Here is a 12999-nt window from a genome sequence, read left to right on the forward strand (position 1 = left end):
TTTTTAGTAACCTGCAGCTTATTCTTCTATCTATCTATTCTATAGATCACCATCTATGAGAGGGACGAAGGCCAGCCTCATACAAACTCATTGTGAGCCACCTGGGGAGAGAGGGCACTCTAGAGGGCACTCTAGGGAACCAGCAGTCACTGCCATAGGCCTGCAGTAGAATGAAGTAGCTATCTCTAATATTAGAAATTGAATGCTTTATTTTTTAATATTCAAAAGTGTAATGCTAAAATTTAGCCCATTAGTATGTAGGCCTACTATAGGCTAATGCAAAATGCCTACACTATCAGCGTGTGGTTATGTGCAATCCAACCACGTTAGGCCTCTTACGCACTGCACTCCGACACAATATTAACGTTTTAGAAGGAATGTTTAGAATGTTTAAAATAGGCCAGCAATGATTGATAAAGAAGCAAGGGTGTGGAGAATCAGGGATTAAGGGATAGCAGGCTGGAGAGTAATGCCAACTGTCAATTTGTCTAGCCTATAGGCCTACACATTTATCCAAAGCGTCCACTCAGCAGGGACGTGGGCATGGATGTATTATATAAACTGGATACAGCCACTCCATTCACTGGCCGCTATCAACAATGAAGCCCTATTGAACCGCGCCATCTTGGCAAAATTTGTAGTCATTTGACTATTTCCGGTTACTTTTGACTTGCGCAGTTGTGCTTTTCTGGCCTTCCGGTTACTTTTGACTTGCGCAGTTGAGCTTCTCTGGCCGACGCGCGTCCACGAAAAAGTTCACATTTCTCTGAAATGTAGACGCGCGTTCCCGGCTCTCCCCGCTTTGATTTAGCAATGAAAACCGGCTTGCATATTAACCTGTTTTTGTCAAATATATCAATTGGAGAAATTATTTTTTGATCCTGGCATCTTAGTTTTAACAGGTTAAATATAATTTAACATGTTTTGTTTGCTAGTAGATGGTATTCATTCCGTTCGCGATAACGTTATTGCAGCCAGGCTAAATTCCTCCAGGGAGTCAGTGACCGGCGAGTTGAAGAGCTTCACTCCCCGCCAGCAGGAGCTCTGGCCGCGGCTACCGCATCTCGGAAAACCCGCTGAGTTCGTGGCTGCTATTTCACATTCGCCCTTGATCAATCCCAATACCGATCCATGGTAATAATGAATCAATCGTTCAGATCAGATCGGCAGTGCTGCATGCATGTTACAACATCATTGTTAGCTTTATTAACATAACCATAGCCTACATTTATCTCTCTAACGTTAGGCTATCCATCACACCAGTCGGCCATTCGATAGCTGGAAGCGGTGAACGCCAACGTTGACTGAAAACACCCAAACTCAGTGTATCGTTTCATCTTCATGCTACACATCAACTCCTTTACATTGTATGTGAATAAATTCCTGTTATTCTAAAAATATCCCATTTCTGTCCATTCTTGGAAAAGGCTAATAATTGCTGTCAAAAGATCACTCCAGTTTATCACCGTATCCCACTACCATTTCAACTATGCACAGGAGGTTGTCTTGTGGTCATTTTCATTAAAAAATGATTAGCCTGATCAGTTTGTTGTATGTATTAAGCCCTTTTTGAGCGTTTTGTGTGTGTGCATTGTTAAGTGTAAGCTTATGCAGCCTACTCCAAACTTTAATGGTTACAGCAGTCTGAAACTGTGAAAGTCTTCATGTAGGCCTAGTTGTTATTTCCAAGTCTCCAATAGTTTAAGAAAATTTGGTCTTATATTTAGATGTTGTGTATATTCCTCGATTATTTGTATGCTGTGTTGTCCCGTCTGAGTTTGTCCTGTTCGTGATTGGTCTCGTGTTCCCACTCGATAGGCTTGCACCTTGACGTTGGTGAGTGGGCTTTAAACCAAGACGGGCCTTTGTATGTGTATGTGTGTATGTATGTGGTTTGTGTTTTGTGTGTCATATTCTATTATTGAAATGTAATAACAGAAACAGTGTGCCTCCTCTTATCCTCACAGCTCAAGCCATTTTTAGGAGACCAGTTCACACCTCAACCAGACCTGCTGCTGTTTAGGACCTGCTTTAAGCCCTTTTTTGTGGTGTCCGTTTTCTGTGTTCTGTGTCAAGTAAGCCAACCCACCTTCAATGCAGTGTAGCCTCCACATTTGAATGGTTACAGCAGTCTTGTCGTCTACAAGCAACAGTCTCTGGCTTTGCATGGCAATTTATGTACACAGCAAATTCTCAATAGTGAATTTAACTCTGTGGGAGTTAAAATCAACTCAATTTAAGTGTACATATAGGTCCATCGAGTAGACTCAAAATCTGAGTTAAATTAACACTTTTTGGAGTGTTAAGACATTAACACTTTTAGAGTGTTGGTGGTGAACACTTCTGAGTGTTAAAACGTAACACTTGTAAAATTGTTTATATCACAATATGAACACTTTGATTGTGTTGACTTAACACTTTAGGGTGTTATATATATCACAATATGAACACTTCAATTGTGTTGACTTTTAACACTTTAGGGTGTTATATATATCACAATATGAACACTTTGATTGTGTTGACTTTTAACACTTTAGGGTGTTAAAATGCAAAATGTTATAGGCTACTGTATAATGAACACTAATGGTGTAAAAGGGCTACTTCAAACTTGTAAATAGAATACTTGTTTACCTGTTAATAATCAATAAACACAGATTACATAAGTTCCAAGACACATTTTAATCATGCCACTGCCATCAAGCATAAACAAAAAATAGCCTACTTAAAAAATTATAAAGTGCCTGTACAGTACGGCCATAAAAAAAATGTAGGCCTAAAGGAGACAGCCCTCCATCACAATATAAATCAATGAGTCACATCCATATGACATTTGGACATCAAATGGTTTAAAATATCTTACTTTCTCCTTCTCTAAAACAAGTACTTTCCTGGGTCTTTTTTCACAGATTTGGAATGCATGAAAGTGGTCATGGAAACAAGTTTCGTTTTCAACTAAAACAAAGAAAACCTGCCCACTATGTAGAACAATAGAGGTTATTTTGCAGAACACAGGCATATTCTCATCAATATCCGTGCAAACATAGAGGCCAATACGGTATTCTACTCCAGAACATTTCACCCAGTTGGTGTGACTGACTCTGGCCAGAGGTTCAATCTGAAGCTTTTCGGAAATGTCTTCAGAAAAGTCAAGGAATCCAAGTAAAGACATCTTGATTGGACCACACTCAAATGACTTCAAAGTCAAGCATTCCCAATGATAGGCTACTGCAAACTGATGTTTTTTTGCAAGTGATACAGTTACATTCTTATAATTCTTTACACAACCTTTGAAAAATTTGTGTTTCGCCTCGAATCTCATTGTCCATACATGGAGCAAAGGACCAATCTTCCGTATGCACCTGGGATAATGGATCATAAAATGATGTTTAGGTATCAAGCTCTTAGACGGATACAACTCTTTGAATAAGCGATGGTGCTCCATAATAAGGTGCTTTAAATAAACAGTCATACCTTTTGTGACTGAAGGCGAGAACACAATATTGATTATGTTCAGTAACAACAGTAATAAATGCCAATGTTGGTCATCATCAGGGACAATGTCACCAACTATCAATGGAATGTTTGTGATTAAACATAACGTCTGAGTTGCATTCAAACCTATCCCATTTCCTGCCTGGTCCAGATTTAGATTGGTTGGTCTATTCTTCTTCTCCAAATAGCCGTAGTTAAAGGCATATATTCTACTGAGCAAGCTTTCTTTTGAGATGAAGTTCTTAGTCAAATATTCAAAGAGGAGTTTGATTTCATACTGAGCCACACCTTCCAATATATCATGCATGATATCTACAGCATAATTCCCTGATACATTAAAAAAGGACAATGAATTCAGTATACTGTTTCGCTTGATACCAAATGATGACATCAATGTAGGATCATCTACTAAGTTAGCACAATGCTGTGCATTTGACTGTTGTGACCTTAAACATACATCATCCTCTGAAAACACAGACTGAGCTGATGTCTTGTCTATTAAACACAGTCTACAGAAGTAGGTGGCGCTAAATGACTCCATGAAGCCAAGAATCCCATGCATTCCCAAATTGTCACCAGTAATTTGAGCGAGTGTACCAAATATAGGCAATTCTGAAAAAGGAACTTCTATTCCAGTAGTTTCTAGTATTTTTAGATCATTGACTAAAGGTTTTAGTATTGTGTCAATCCCATACTTCTTAGCATCAGATGAGTGAAACAAAGATATTAAATGAATATTCATCAAACTAGAATTCACTCTAGGGGGAAGGTTCCTAAGGATGAAATACAGACAGCCAACTTTATGTATACCATGCTTCGATCCCAGAGGATTAGCAGACTCAAAATCATCGTAGTACAGCTGGACTTGTAAAGCAAACTTGTGATTGGAAAATAAAGGATGGCTTTTAAAGTAGCTTCCATCACAAAAATCATCATATTTGTCACTCTGAGCATTGGTCTGCATTAACTCACATATGTCAGCATTCTTAAACATGAATTTCAAGGTTTTCAATATAGGAACATAAATGAATTTATCACTGACTGGGACTTGCTCATAGGTTCCGGAATGTCTATTTCTCCTGGTGTCAAACCTTTCTCCCAGGCGGAGCTCAACAGGTTGTACTACACCCCATTTTTCATCAAAATACTTCTTCCATTTACTCTCAGACTTAAAATTGCTGAAGGGATTGTCTAGGTTTCTAAACAAGTCCTCAAAAGGTGATCTGGAGATAGGTGGTATTAAACTCAAAACCTGGTCCTTAAGATTGGATTGTAAATCATTCACATATTCCTCTAAATGTTCAACTGTAGAACTAACCACATTATTTGGTACACCGCTTGCCAAAAGATTAGCTACAATGGAGGCACACATTTCTTGTCTTTGAGCTGTACTAAAATCATCACTATGGCACTGATCTGAATCTACAGGCCCTCCTACATCATTAAGGCACTGATCTGAGGTTGTTGGCCCCTCTAGGACAATGTCAGGCGGGTGAATATCATGTGGAGCATTATTACCTTCAGTGGTTTCATGTATCTTATTAAGATGTTTCCTAAAACCAGAATAAGTACAGAACTCTAAGTTACATCCAACTTGACCACATTTCAGTCTCAAATTCTTCCCTGGATACATACCATGGTTCAATTTTAAGTGTCTAATCAACAGCAAACTTGTATCAAATTGGGATTTACAAATAAAACAGTTGTACATATGTTCGACTACTAGACATCTGTTGTCAGTGTTCTATGCTTTGTTTAGCAGTTTGGCCCTCAGTTCCCTGACCTTTGGGGTTTCAGTGCTACCTATGTCAATATTATACACCGTGGTCTGCACAAATGTATACAAGCTTGAAAGTGCATTGTCGTAATGCATACCAAATACAAAGTGGCACTTAAAAAGCTCATCAAATGCACCTAGGGATGTGCTCGCCTGACAGGGAATGAGGTTTCTTTCAGTGATGATGTAGAAGCTTTGGATCTCCGCTTTGGTTGTTCCTGAGGCCAGGAGGTACGGCTGGGAGTTTCCTTCGATGTTCTTGAGATAATCATCAAGGCTTCTGCATGACTGAAGCACAATGAAAGATATACTAGTTGTCAATACAACTTCATATGGATATCTTACTTTCAAACAGTGTGTTGGCATCTTAGGTGTAATGTCATTTTAGACAGACCTTGTGAAATATCACCAGGTGATCCACAGCCTCACGGACACTGATCTTCTTCGGTCGCTTCCTTCCAGCTGGCTGGGGGTTCAGAAGATGCAGCAAGAGAAGCAAGGAAGCCAAGTCGCTGTCCCACTCTGCAAACATCAGACATCACATTAATAATTTCTCTGCTGTGTCTAATTCTGTACAGTGAACACAACAGTCATATTTTAAACTAGGTAGACTCAATAGTGTGATATCAAAAACAAAATTCCCTGTGGCTTGCACTAGAGATGTTTGGATGTGAAATGCATGAGTAAACAACAACAGAGTAAACAACAACATTAGACATTCCATGTGCACACATGTAGGAAACATTGTTAAAACACTACCTGGCTCATCATCATCATCAGTGCCTGTGTTTTCATTGAGTGCAGATTTCAGCAGCGTTTTGAGTAGAGGTGTTTTACTCAGCGTCTTCGCCTCCTGTATAACTTTCTCTTTGAAGCTGGTGTTCCATTTCTCCAGAAATCTTGATGCAGTCTCTACACCGAAAAGCATTGAGAAATCTTGCAGGATCTAATCAAAAGTATAGGACAACAAATGTAGCTATTTAGTGTCTAATCAGCATACAAAACCTGGGGAGAAAGCATTCAAATGGTCAACCTCTAGCTTCTTACCAGGCCTTTGGTGTCCAGGAATCGAGGGAACAGTTTGAACAGATTTGAAGACTGCTGTGGGTCATGGATCATTTGTTGACGATACTCAAATGTCTCCCTCATCTTCTGGAGAACCAACTCTCGATCAGTGGTGTGGTTGAGAAGCGAAATGGCCTCCATGTAATCGTCTCCCTCTCGCTGGTTGGCTAGATGGCTGATATTTCTTTTAGACGTAGGACCTCCCTTGTCCTCTAACCTGGGTACCGCAGTCTTGGGATTGGATTTACGTTGAACAGTCTTAACACGCCATTCAAAAAAGCCCTTGTTGCTCTGGCTGTCATAGAAATGTTCCTGTAGGAGAAGAACAAGAAGGGAACTAGAAATAGAAGTACGGACAACACGAATCCATAATGCCTCCGGCCAGGCTATCGATAACGATAATTATAAATTGTAAGGATGGGACTTGGTATTGTACATAAGCTGGTACTGTACAGCTTGATCATCATGATAGCTAGGCCTACAAGCTTATCTAGATCTCAAGATCTCAAACTTACATAACCCTTTTCAGAGTATGGATCTTTCAAAGCAGGAAACAATGTTACAATTCCAAGGGCATGGAGCTCCTTTGTGGCCTTTCTTATAGCTCTTCTGTAACAGATACGTTTGTTATGAGAATTTTTTCCTCAAACAGGATATTCATGACTACAGTATTCATGAAAATAATAAAGTATGCTCACCCTTCCTTTTCAGTCATGTGAGCAACTATGATGTTCACCATTAGTCGTCTGGTGGAATCCTTCAGAGTCCCTGTATCTGCGTACTCTTTGAGGACACTCAAACCTGCTGGTTTGTTGATTAGAATTTGCTCCACCATCTAAAACACAGGCATTATACAGTATAGAATGACAATTAAGATACAGTAATTGTTAATGAAATCAGGCAATGTGAAAACTCTTAACAGTAAGCCATGGCAGAGTACCATAGATAAAGTAAACAATATATACTTGCATTTTTTGCATTGGTAGAATCCAGGTTTGCCCTCTCTGATCCTAGGTCATCAGTAACATTGCTGTCAATGCTGCTGGAAGGGGTGAGTGACAATGTGTCTGTCAGACTTGGGGAGACAGTCCGCTTTAGGGATGACTGGGGCAGCTCCAGTGGGAGATCTAAAACATGCAAAATACAATGGGGAATTCAAAAGCAATGCATAGGACTTGATCAAACAAGCCTATATTTCCAACATATTTCTGTATTCCTCCATTCATAAAGGGTTTGGATAAGTGAGGTTTTACTAGTCTACAGATACCATGCTTACCACAAGGTGTTAATGTCAATATTCCATCCAGGTTAGAGTACTCTCGCACAGGCAGGTACATGGAAGATGGCATCGGCGACTGTGAGGGAGCTGAAACATACATTATCATGTATATCTTGTTAATATGCAAAACTGCTGCTGCCCAACATAGACACCAGCCAATAAAAGAATACTCCCTTTCTTGCTACACTCAGTTACATCATTTTCTATTCCTTTGCCGTTCTTAGCTCTTTCCTTGGCCATTCATAGCTACTCTACCATCACCTACACTTCTAAGTCATGCTTACCATTAGGGATGCCACGGTACCTTGGTATTTGGGTCACGGTTTCGGTTAGTTTTCGGTATGCGGTTTTTGTGTAAGGAGAAAAAAAAAGCTACCATTTCAAAAAGTCTTTATTTATTTTGCTTATTACTTATGGAACTTTTCCATTCAGACACATTCCATAATATGCCTGGTGTATTGTATAATATAAAAAAATATAAATAAAGATAGGCCTATAAAAAACACATCCAATGTTAAAAAATAAATAAATGATAAACACTTTAAAATATAAAAGTGCCTCAGCCTTGACTACTGGTATAGTAGTCGATTTGCAAAACGTGCCTCAACGCATGAGGCTGGCTGCGCCCGGTCAAAACTAAGAGTAGGCCTATTGGAGAAATTAAGAAAATTGATTTTCTATGTAGGTTATATAAATGTTGTCTCGCACTTTTTATCTATCCAACCCCGTTTCTAACTTGCAATAAGATTAAGATATTCGTCTCAGCATTTTCGCTAGTCCTAATTATCAGGAAGAGACATCTCTCTCTCCTGCTCCGTCTGCCTGCACACACACGCGCGAAGAGCGCCTGTTCCAAGCGGAGGGAATGACAGCACCAAAGTTGTCGACCGCTCGTTGCTACAACTGCAACCAGTCTTCTGCGGGAGGAAATCCCGTGTGATTATTTACTCGCGGGGAGAGGCTTTCTCCAATTCGGCAGTAAGAAACGCATGGAAAATCCGCAATTCACAAGTGCGCATTGAACCGTTCCATACAATATTATACCGAGAACCGTGGCATCCCTAGGCTACTTACCATAGCTCCCTGTATAGATTACAAAACACATTTCCCTGACTGTTGCCAGATCTGGAAAGACATCTTCATCGACATCTATGCCCTGGTCATCTGTGACTCTTATCACTGTATCTTCGGTCAGTAGATATTTCCGCCTCACTGAAGAAAGAACATTGACAATTGAGATTACACCCAAACACGACTGGTTCACACTAACTTTAGCGCCTTTGGATGGCCGAGCTAGACATTCCCCCACCAACCGCATGATCTGGCTCGCAAGCACAGCGCAGGGGGGGGGGGGTACTAGCAGAATCCTGAGAACTTGCTTTTGAAGTTAGAAATCATGACACTCCTACAACAAGTTACTGGTCTAAACTCCTAACGCTAGCTGGCAAAAAGGTTCAGCAGCAAGTTGCGAGAAACTACCGTTAGTGCTGTGCCGAGGGCGACAGAGCTAGCACTAGCACATCAAGGTTAGCTTACCTTCGTAAAGAAGCTCAACGAAGCAGGGTTCATCGAGCTTTATGTATTTTTTTGTGTCCCCGTGTTTGACTGTGACGATCATTTTGACCTGTAAGACATCATCAAACAATAAAAAGCTCTTCAAAGCCGTACGGCCGCGTAGCTAACGTTAGCTATCTGGAGTTCACTGGTCCACAAAGGCTAGCAGCATAATTCAGTCCATTTAGCTCATATAATGTTAGTGCTAGCAGTCGAAGTAACAACGTGAAATGAAAACGTGTCTCTCTTCAAGCTAGCTTGGTAACGTAACTGTTAGCTAGCTAGCTGGTCATTTGGACTCATGGTCTACTATGGTTCCTGCTTCCTGCTTTCAGACAGTGCAGACGCTTCTGCTGCTTGCTCTCGCCTTTGTTTGCATTTTCTGCATTTTTCAGCTGATATTGTTGCTTTTCTTCCATAAGAAACTGTGAGCAGTGGCTCCTGGATCCTTTAAAGACTCTTATATATATTTTATTTTTTTTAGAAGATTTAGTTGCCATATTTCAACGTCTTTATCATCTCCTCACGATAACGTGAGCACGGCAGCAAGATGCCCCCTCTCACTGCAGATGACTTCCACAAACTTCTGCAGAAGATTACAGTGCTGGAAACAAAAATGAACCGGTTAGAGATGAATGTGGACGTCAATGGACTAACTGGGAACGACACCACCTTACCATGGATTCAAAAGAGTACCAGACAAGAGCATGCTAACACACCACTAATTAACACCAAGGAGACTACCAAGAAACAGGAGAGCCATGTACTGGGCACTAAACCTACAAACCCTCCCTGGAACTCTCTTGGTGCAAAGCCTAAGAGAAATTCACCTCCCAGGGAAAAGGGAGAACAAGGCAGAGACCCGTCCCTGGAGAACTATGAGACTGACTGGCCTGCATTATCATCCAGGCAGAGTGCCTCTTCAACCCCTGTCCCTAGAAGGACACCGCCGTGGACAACCGCAAAAGGGAGAACCAGAAACAGATCTCGCCGACAATCAACCATACAACTGGAGAACAAATTTGCCCCACTGTCTGATGACCTGGATCACATCTCTTCTTCACACAGCAGGGTAAGGACTGAGAGTAAACCAGAAAGTAAAAGGCTACCGACTGGGCCTCAAACTCTGATTGTAGGTGACTTTACTGTAAAAGATGTAAGAAGCATGTGCGGTGAAAGCACCAAAATACTCTGCTTTCCCAAGGATACGGTTGCTGACATGACAAAAAAACTCTTGCATATCGGGGTTACACATCCAACTGTGGAAAACATCATTGTGCACGTCGGAACAAATGACGTTGCGCAACAGCAGTCGGAAGTTCTTAAACGAGACTTTATTGATCTGCTGAACACAGTCAGCTCTCTGAAAGCGGAGGTGTTTATCAGCGGCCCTCTACCACCAGTCAGAAGAGGGGTTGAGAGATTCAGCAGACTGTTGGCACTGAACACATGGCTCTCAACTGCCTGTACCACTCACTCAGTGCGCTACATTGACAATTTTCCATTTTTTTGGGAACGATACCATCTTTTTCAGAGAAATGGACTCTGCCTTAACAGGTCAGGAGTAAAACTGTTTATCTCCAATCTGTTCTATTCTCTGCGTCATCCATCTGCTCCCTCTGCCATGGTCAAGGACAAGAGACAAGAAATACCAAAACAGAAGGAAGACATATCACAACATGGCAGAAACCTTGAAGAGCTGTTGCTTCAACAAAACTCTGATTATGGGAGACACCCGCGCCAGGAAGAAGAATCTTCACACCACACCCCATCGACAACAACCCAACGATGCCCCTCCCCTCCTCCACCACGCTCACCAATCAAGGGCCTCATCAAAGCTGCCACACTGAAGCTCAGCCAAATTGATGAGCTACTGCAAGAGGGGAAGTCTCTCACTCCCCCCCTCCCACTAGCACTCACCAGCGAGGATCCACCCCCCCAAGAGCGGGAGTCTCTCACTCCCCCCCTCCCACTAGCACTCACCAGTGAGGATCCACCCCCTCCACCCCCCCAAGAGCGGGAGTCTCTCACTCCCCCCCTCCCACTAGCACTCACCAGCGAGGATCCACCCCCCCAAGAGGGGGAGTCTCTCACTTGCTTCCTCTCACCGGCATCCAGCAAGCACCTTCACGCGCTGTATTACGCGCTCCCAACCGCCCTTACCCCCTGCCGGGTCCAGCCTGATAAAGGCACAGCACATTCAGTTACTTGTTTACCAAATACAGCAAGCTCTAACTGATATGTACTGGGTCCAGGCTACAAGGCTAATGGCACTCATGACCCCTTCCAGGACAAGCCAGGACCCAACGTGATGGTATCTTCCTCAATTCCTGTCTTGATAGGTAATAGAAAATCAATGGTGAATCTGCTAAGTAACAGGAAACACTCAACCGGCTCTACAAATGTATCAAATTTAGTATCTATTCCTCGTCAGCCACAAACTATCACAAAGAAATGTGCAGATAATACCCTCAGCACACTAAACTTAGCTTTATTAAATGTCAGATCTTTAACAGGAAAGACATTTTTAATCAATGATTTTATCACCAACCACAATCTTGATCTTATGTTTTTAACTGAAACTTGGCTAGACCACGGTAACAGTGCAGCTGTTCTTATTGAGTCAACTCCTCCCAACTTCAGCTTTATGAGCGAGGCTAGAGTGCATAAGAAAGGAGGTGGAGTAGCCATCTTGTTTAATGACTCCCTCCAATGTAAGCAGATGTGTTATGGACATTTTGGTTCCTTTGAATATGTGGCTCTTCAGTTGAATTCCTCTTCCCGAGCGTTATTTCTAAACATCTACAGGCCACCCAAATACTGTCCAAACTTCTTTGATGACTTTGCTGAACTGTTGTCTACTGTCTGCATTGACTTTGACTGTGTGGTTATTGTTGGTGATTTTAACATCCATGTTGACAACCCTCAGGGCAGAGGGACAAAAGAGCTAGGTTGTGTCCTTGATAACTATGGACTGACTCAGCATGTGACGGAGCCCACACACAACAAGGGGCACACTCTGGACTTAATCATCACCAAAGGTCTGAATATTTCTAAGGTTCAGGTGTCTGATGTTGCGCTCTCTGATCATTCCTGTGTTTTCTTTGAGAGTACTATCTCCATGCACACAAATTCTCAATCAGTGGTTATCTCAAAACGGCACATCACTGAAAACACCAGTGAGATATTTACTCAGGCTTTCTCGTCCACACCTGCCCTCTATATGGCCTCAGTCAACGAGCTTGTAGATAATTTCAATGTTAAAATTACAAATATTATTGATGCCGTTGCGCCCACTAAGGTGAAGGTGGTCTCTGGTAAGAGAAGATCTCCATGGAGAAACGCCATGCTGGTCAGAATAGAAAAGAGGGAGTGTCGAAAATCTGAACGCAGATGGCGAAAAACAAATCTCCATGTTCATTATGACATCTATAAAGACAGACTTCGCATTTATAATATGGAGCTGAGAAATGCACGACAGACCTTCTTTTCTGACATCATCACCAAAAACCATAACAATGCGCGTGCTTTGTTTGCCACTGTTGATAGGCTGACAAACCCTCCTGTGTCAGTAGCCTCTGAACTTCTATCCACCAGGGCCTGCAATGAATTTGCCTCATTCTTCACTGACAAAATTCAGAAAATTAGACAAGCAGTTAGTGCCTCCATTCCAGGTACAGGACATGTGTCGTCACAGTGTCCACTTAAAATCAATAATTGTACCATGACACAATTTAATCCGATCAACCATAAAACCCTGGGGGACACTATACAACATCTGAAATCCTCCACCTGTTGCCTTGATGTTCTACCTACAGACTTCTTCAAAACT

Source organism: Borostomias antarcticus, assembly GCF_949987555.1.
Source record: "Borostomias antarcticus genome assembly, chromosome: 6".
In the NCBI taxonomy this organism is placed as follows: domain Eukaryota; kingdom Metazoa; phylum Chordata; class Actinopteri; order Stomiiformes; family Stomiidae; genus Borostomias; species Borostomias antarcticus.